Raw genomic sequence first — 7,736 nt, 5'->3', positions numbered from 1 at the left:
CCCCTCCCCCGCCTTCAAGGCTCCCTGAATAACTGCAACTTACGCCGCGGAATGCGCGACGTTGCATCGTCGCGTAAACAAGTTTCGCGCCCATTCCCGCGCAGAGCGAGATCCCTCATCAGCCTTATGCGCGTGGGCCGCATGTGAGGGCACGTGCGCCGTTTGATGCGATCTCACTGGATGCCAGAGGAAACGGGGATGCAGCTGTCCGCTGTGCAACTTATAGCGTGGCAACTCAGCGCCGGTGCAACGCATCTCGACGCCCTTTGAATTCGTCGAAATTGTTAAAACTTATCAAATATCTTTCGCAGTTTCGTCTTTCCCTCTCTCTCGTTCCAAGGATCCTTTCGTCGCGCGTAGTGCCTTCAGTAAGCACGCTACGTGTCGCTTTTTTTTTTTCTTATGTAAAAAAATACTTGCTCTTTTAGAAAGATATACACTCTGACGCAAAAAGTTACGCACAGGTATCTAGACGTTGGGATCGTTTTCTTAGTAATGGTGGACAGATATACGGCTCCGACGCTTAGAATCTTTTTCATAGATCTTCTCAATAGGAATTTTTGCCGTATCTGTCACTTTGTAAAATAATGGGCCTAGATTTACGAGTATATGCTGCTTTTTTTTCTCAAGAAAAAAAGTTCACACAAAAGAGATGATTTTTTTTTTGACATGTTTAGATAGGATACATTTGAAAATACATCTTGTTGGGCTGCGAGCGTTCGACATAATTATGTGGAACGTTCAAGCATAATGATGCAAAGTGTTTTCTTTTTTAATTCTAGCAACCGGTTTGAGCATTCTACATTATTTTGACGATCTTAACAAATTGATTATCATATCTGTATCTCGTTAAATTTTTAGATACTTTAGCAAAACTAGGGAAAAAAAAGAAATTCTTCTTCAGAATATCCTAGCAGTCGAATCAGGACATATTTTATATCTATAAATTATTTCGATTTCTATAGAGATCTGTTATGTCGAAGTAATTTAAATAACAATTTAAAATAGCAAAAATATCCATCACATTTTATCCATCACATAGTCTACATACTCTATAACTCTATAATAAAAGGTTGCCTAGCTTTAAACCAGACCTGGGTGCACCGTATACTTATGACCAGCGTACCGATCGACACGTCGGTGTATCATTGCGCGATTTGGCACAGCTGCAGCGCGATACAGGTCAATAGCGAACTGCCAAACAGTCGGAATAGATACAAAAAGCAACAGTACACTGTCGGCGAACGAAAGTCAATAGTGACAAATAACCAATTGCAAAATTTGAAAAAAATCACAGACTCGACTATTTCGAGCAATTTCGACACTTGGCTGATTTTCTACCCGCTCGTGTACAGCCGAGTCGTAAAATACAGTGCCCCTGCGTGTCGTAGGTCAACTTATCGTTCAATTGTAAAATTTTTTCAAACGATTACAGCCCAAGAGAATGAAGTCGGAGAAACGATCTCGTTTGCTACTCCATAGATAGAGAAGCGGGGCCGGAGTTCACGTCGTGTCAAGGACAGACCGGCTATTTCGCGCGGGCCAGGTGTGGGTGGAGTGCATCGACCTGCTTACTTGCATACTTATCCGCTTGCGGCACTTGCATAGCCACTCATCGACGCGGCATGCGCGTAGCTCACCCGGAACGCGAGAGATCACGACGTAGGGCCGGTTTCCTCTCTCGGTCGGTTAACCCTTTCACACGACGAAATTACTCACTTGAGAAAGGCTTACGCCGTATTCTGAACGCAAACAGCAAAGCGAACCCAGCTCTAGTGTATCGTGTCACGTAAAAAGGATAGTGGTACCCCTTATATACGTTACAGCTGAATCGAGGTTTACGATTCCCGAGGAATTCGTGACCATGAAAAGTAAGTGGAACCAGAAGTGGTCCGATGTGTTTACGAAAATATAAACTTCAGTATTATCTTACAGACGATATTTTATCTAATCTTGGTTTATCTCCTTTTGATACTAAAATTAGATTAGAAGATAAGTTCAGCTAACAATTGATCGACACGTTAACGAAAGTGACGGTTACCCTTGGTCAGTGCGTAGTAAATAGAATCTTAGGTGGAATCGGACAGAATTATAGAGTCAAAGTGCGCAGATAAACTTGTTGCAAGCCACTCTTAATGTTTAAACTGAATTTTGAAACGTGCAATGGTTTAACGCTACTAGAGAAATAGAGGATGATTTATTATTTATTATTACATTTACAAAAGAACAAAATTACTTATATCAGATATACAATGTTTGTAATGTAGCTGTTGTTTGTGAACATAATTCTTGTAAACGTCTGGGTGTCCACCTACATACGTGAGCCTCTACAAGCGAAACGAATAGAAGCGTGCAAATAGAAAGACGTTTGTTAGATATTTTCGTCGTTCTTCAACGTCGTAATCGACTGGCTAAATCTGACAGCGATCACAATTACCACGAATATATTCTGCGTAAATTGGACAATGTACAATTTATCACTGAATAGAAAAGAGGCTCTATCGAGTGTACATAACGCTGCCTACCGGGTACACAGAGATATCAACTGCGCTTGGCAGCCGATGTGATAGCGCGCCATGTGCGTGCCAACGAAATCGAGGTCAACGCAGCACACGGTCGTAATCCGAAAAAAATCGTGTGTGCACGAACAACATCAGCTTCTCTCGGCTTGCGGCTTGCGTACGCAACGACGTCTGTCGCGCAGCAATATCTAAAAAGGACTTTTCAAAAAAGATATTACAGTTCTTTCATCATTTCCTATTCCACTTTCGCTAATTGATTTTTTTATTTTTAAACGTCATCATTTTCGTAAATGTTTCCCATTGCAATTTCTCAAAGAGTCAGTTAATTAAACGAAAAACAATTAAATAAATTTAATTAGGAAATTAAATGAAAAACCATTTGCCAATCGCGAGGATCCTCGAGCGTACGTAGTATTGATAACTGTTTTGATCTAAAAAAATATTATCATTTGTAAATATTTTCATTGTAATTTCTCAAAAAAATTAAATAATTGAAGAAAAAAATAATTAAATAAAAAATTAAACAAATTTAATTAATAAATTGAAGTAAACGCCACGATTGTTTCTAAATAGTTTCTAAATAATTTTATAAATTCACTCAATTTTTTTTTCGCGATATTATGCATTTTGTGGAGCCCTGTCAATCGCGAGAATCCTTGAACGAGCGTATTCCGCGAACGTAGTATTGATAAAATTGCATCAAACTGTCGTGCTGAACCAATGAAGAGATCAATCAGAAAATAACGTGCGACACGCAAGAAAGTATTATCGTTGACCGGCACGTGGTTGGAACGATACAAAAAACGACGTAATACGACACTGTATACGGAATTTGACGCCGCAAAGGAGCCGTAAAACCGGTCGCACTGACTCATGTTGCACCATCGGGGATGCAACTTGCACTTTCGTTCCTTCCATGCGACATGATAGTCAGCTGATCGCTGATCACATGAACATGATGCATATCGCTGTTTTTGGTTTGCCAAGTAATCAGTTTTTGCAGATATTCTAGGAGGTTGCGGAAGAGAAAAGTTCATTACACGGCACTTTTAAACTTCCCTGACGCGTGAATAACGTAAAGATTGATATGTTTTCGCGTGCTACGTATTCGTTTTATAGTTAGCTGAATAAAACAACAAGTGGAAAAATAACTGAGATAATAAATATTCGTATTGAAGAGAGAAAAACTTCCTACAAGCGGAAATGCATTCGATTCAAACAAAAGCGAATAACGAAATAGACATCCCTTCCGCTAGATTTGTTTACGTTCGAATACGATTACGAGATAAAATCCTGTATTGGTTATTTAGAGTCTTCGAGATACGTAAATTTTATTACAGTATTAAATTACATATTGTTTGTATATGACAATATTTGCTTTCAACTCGACAGCTCGTGGAATATATTTATACTTATATACTCGTTGAGTACTGCAAACTACCCACTTGAAAACGAAACGTATGGCCATAAACGCGACAGCTTTGCAGCCGCGCTCGCTCATAATGGTATTGTAACCGCGGTTCGCTGTTTTGCATGACTGATGTGAACGGATTGTTTCAAGCAATAGTCACACTGGTGAACCGTTACTTTCGTGCATGACGACTTCTGCGGTGTTCTCGCAACTTGCGAGCGTATGGCATTGAAAGAAACGCGCGGACATTTCGTTTATTAATCTCGGAGGGGAGAACAGAAAAAGACTTAATTATATTCAAAAAATCTCTCTCTCGCATATAAAGAGATCTCGACGAGATTAATAATCTCGACATATTCTCGATCAGTTTTTTTGCGTAAAATAATATACGTATATAGCTGTTTTTTTTTCTTTTTATAATCGATGTTATATTTTTCACGTATATATTTTTACCGAATTGTGTCTGTGTTTAGTATCTTTATAGTATATATTAAATTAAATTTGATATAAACTATATTTAAATTACAAATTTTCCATATTACTATCAAACGTCGTTGGCACAATCTTGTAACAGCTATCTTGTAATTACAAATTACTTGGTCTATTAAGCTTAAATTTTATCGTCGCTTTTGTTTATTCGGAGCCAAATAGCACGTATATCAATAATATTTTCTTCATAAACCATCGGTATTTCTTATCGTGTCGGTATCATGCAAATAAATGAAAAAGAAACAGTAAAGAGATAACTGAAGTATATGTACTTTGAATATGTATTTCGAAAGCAAGAGTAAATATGTATTTTTTTTAAATCTGCATATATCACTGTATATCGTCATAAAATACACATATTGGATAAACTGAACGCTGGATGATATTTTCAGAATTTGCTGATATCTTTCCTCATGAACAGACACTTTTCTCAAGGTTATCGACACCTAAGATGCCCCAGTTCCGACCTGTAAGCGCTTTTAACCACTTAATCTATTTGTCCGCATTTTGCTGCATACCGATGCGAATTTGTTTTAAATTCTTTATATCATACCTCCTTATATCCATGATAATAGCAGACACTTGATAACCCCCGAGATTTAACTTGTGGTTAAACTTGAATAAATCATTTTGAATTTTAAAGCAAAATTAATATTAACTAATATTAACAATAAGAATCTTATTGGACTGTACATATGAAAACACGACCAATAGGAAATAAAGGCTCATAATAGTCGAAGCTGAATCTTTAATGCTTAAATAATTTCATGTAAATAATAAAATGTGAAATAATAAAAAAAAATGTGTATATATGTACAGTACATACATATATACTATATTTGTAATCGGAACTAATGTTTTTAAATTCATGAGAGCTAATTTATTTTGTCTGCGTTCTAAAAAAAAAAGTTGTATTCAAAAATATTCTGTAGCCGCGGTTGAAAAACAAATAGAAATCCGCACTTGAGAGGCTAATTCTCTATAGAAATGTCGAGGGACGTGGATGCCAACGTCATTGGCCGCGCTTAATTTAATTTTGTGACACGTGCGTTACCTCGTCGGCGCCTATAAACGGGCACTCACGATACAGATCACTTCCGGACGCCTCTGACTCGGCTGCAGCTTTCTCTAGCTTCTCGCGATTTTCTTCTCAAGTAGTGACAACGCGTCATCGTCGGCATCGCGCCACGCGTCATCACATGACTACGCATAACGTCTCATCATGATTCACAATGATACCTCGAAAGATATATTTTTCACAATATTTAGGAAAAGCGATGGATAGCTTAATATGGAAATTTTCAAAACCCTTTTCCATTCTACTCAACCTTAGAACCCCCTAAAAAAATTAATAATGCATAATGATTTATATAATAAATAACAATAAATAAAGGGCAAGGTAAGAGTCAAACGCATTTTTTAAATTGTCACACACAATTAAAAGGAATGAATTACAAATAAAGAAAATTGAAAAAAATAATAATAAACTCAGTTTAAATTCACATATAAAACGTTACAAGTTTCGGCTACCGGATTGAGTCCACTTCAGACAATAACTTATCGCAAAAATCGCTGTACAAAATTAATTATCGAAAATACCCGCATATTCCTTATAATAACAGCTCGGGTGACTCTTACTTTGCCCTTTATTTATTGTTATTTATTGTTATTTATTTTGTATATGAAGAGTTCTTCTATCTGTTAAATGTAGATGTATATGTTATGTTAAGTGAGTTAAATAATTTATACATGTTAATTAAAATATAATTTATGTATATAACTGGGTATTTTACAGGAAATTTTAGGACAGAATTAAAATCATATTTTGTTTATCGGTGAATATTTTGTATTATAATTTGGAATCGCTAATATATTTGTGTGTATTTATTAATCGCACAATTCAGAGAAATTCAGTTTTACGTGGATCGTAAACTATAGAACATTATAGTAGAAATGGTTTTTTTTAACAAACGTGATCGCATCTTCATTGGAAACTTATGAATCCCCGGAGTATATATGTATATACATACATATATCGCATAATTATCAGTACGTGCGTGTGTCGTCGCGACGCTCATGAAAAAAAATTATACTTGTTTACGTCGATACACGTCAAAAAAGTGTCACGTCATGCGTGATAACCAACACAGTCATTCCACAACTCATAAATGCGCATAATTATTGAGATCGAAAATATTTGTGTTTGCCGTGAGATTAAACTCCAAAGTTTCTGAATAAATAATTTTGATGGAAGAAGGAAATTGATTATGCGGTTTACGAAATAATTAACCAACTATTTTTTGACAATTCGTACTATCATCAATAATTTGTTTTGTCAGATAAATAAAAAATTATCTTTATATAAGAGTAATTAAGTAATTACGTATCTATGTAGAACAGATAATTTTTTTTAACACTTGCGATCTACTTCGATAATTGACATCTAATAACACGTGATATTAAGATCACACGACAATTAAGATCTAAAGTGTCGCTGCGCTAATGAAAGTAACTCAACACGAAGATCGAACGAACGCTCGTAAATTTTTCGCAGCGGGCGGTAAGTCGCAAGTGTAAATGATTATGTACTGTATTATACAGTACGTTCATCAAAATGTCATGTATTTGCTAACTCCTTTATATATATATATTGTATAATTCTACTCAAGGATTCTTGAATGTTTTTGAATTTCATCAATTATATTTATTGATCCTTATTTTTAAATGAAAAAAATTCCTTACATATATGTATAAATCTTAGTGTCGTGTTTTTTTAAGGAAGAAGAAACGTATAGAGAGAAATATTTGTAAATACTAAACATACGTATAAAAGGAAAAAAAAAATAATGGAATATATATCTCTGTTGTTTCCAAATTGCTTTTATCCAACGAATCTAATTAGCTAAGATCGTCCTCGATTACGTCATTGTTTTCGTAAAAGAAAGTTTCCTCTTGGATTTGAGGGAGTGAAAAATACACTATCACGCATTTCCTCTCTCGTAGGCTTTATGTCGAACCTCTTACGTAATGGGTTTCGTGGAAACGTTTATCTAGTAGAAAAATATGCATCGGTCAATGCCGAAGCAGCCGTTATTCGTACATCAGCCTAATAATTCTGTTTGTTCCAGCGGACAACGCGACTGGCGACTGACTCACGCACTCGCGACTTGCGGCGCAACCCAGATCCGATTTTATCTCCGTGCTGTAACACGCCGTGCATCGTGCCATTACGTAGCCCGAGAAAAACAACTTGTCATCGTGCGTCTTACGTCGCGGTACTCTTGTACGCTCGTAGAAAATTATTATCTTTCCTC

The 7,736-nt window shown here is 36.3% G+C and overlaps 1 protein-coding gene across 1 annotated transcript in view; it reads right to left on the bottom strand.

Moving 5' to 3' along the window:
- Positions 1 to 7,736, bottom strand: part of LOC108751131 — a 38,213-nt gene that overhangs the window by 24,150 nt on the left and 6,327 nt on the right. The window lies entirely within an intron of this gene.

The sequence above is a fragment of the Trachymyrmex septentrionalis genome, unplaced genomic scaffold (genome assembly GCF_001594115.1).
Source record: "Trachymyrmex septentrionalis isolate Tsep2-gDNA-1 unplaced genomic scaffold, Tsep1.0 scaffold40, whole genome shotgun sequence".
Classification (NCBI taxonomy): Eukaryota; Metazoa; Arthropoda; class Insecta; order Hymenoptera; family Formicidae; genus Trachymyrmex; species Trachymyrmex septentrionalis.
This window is presented reverse-complemented; position numbering and strand designations above follow the sequence as displayed.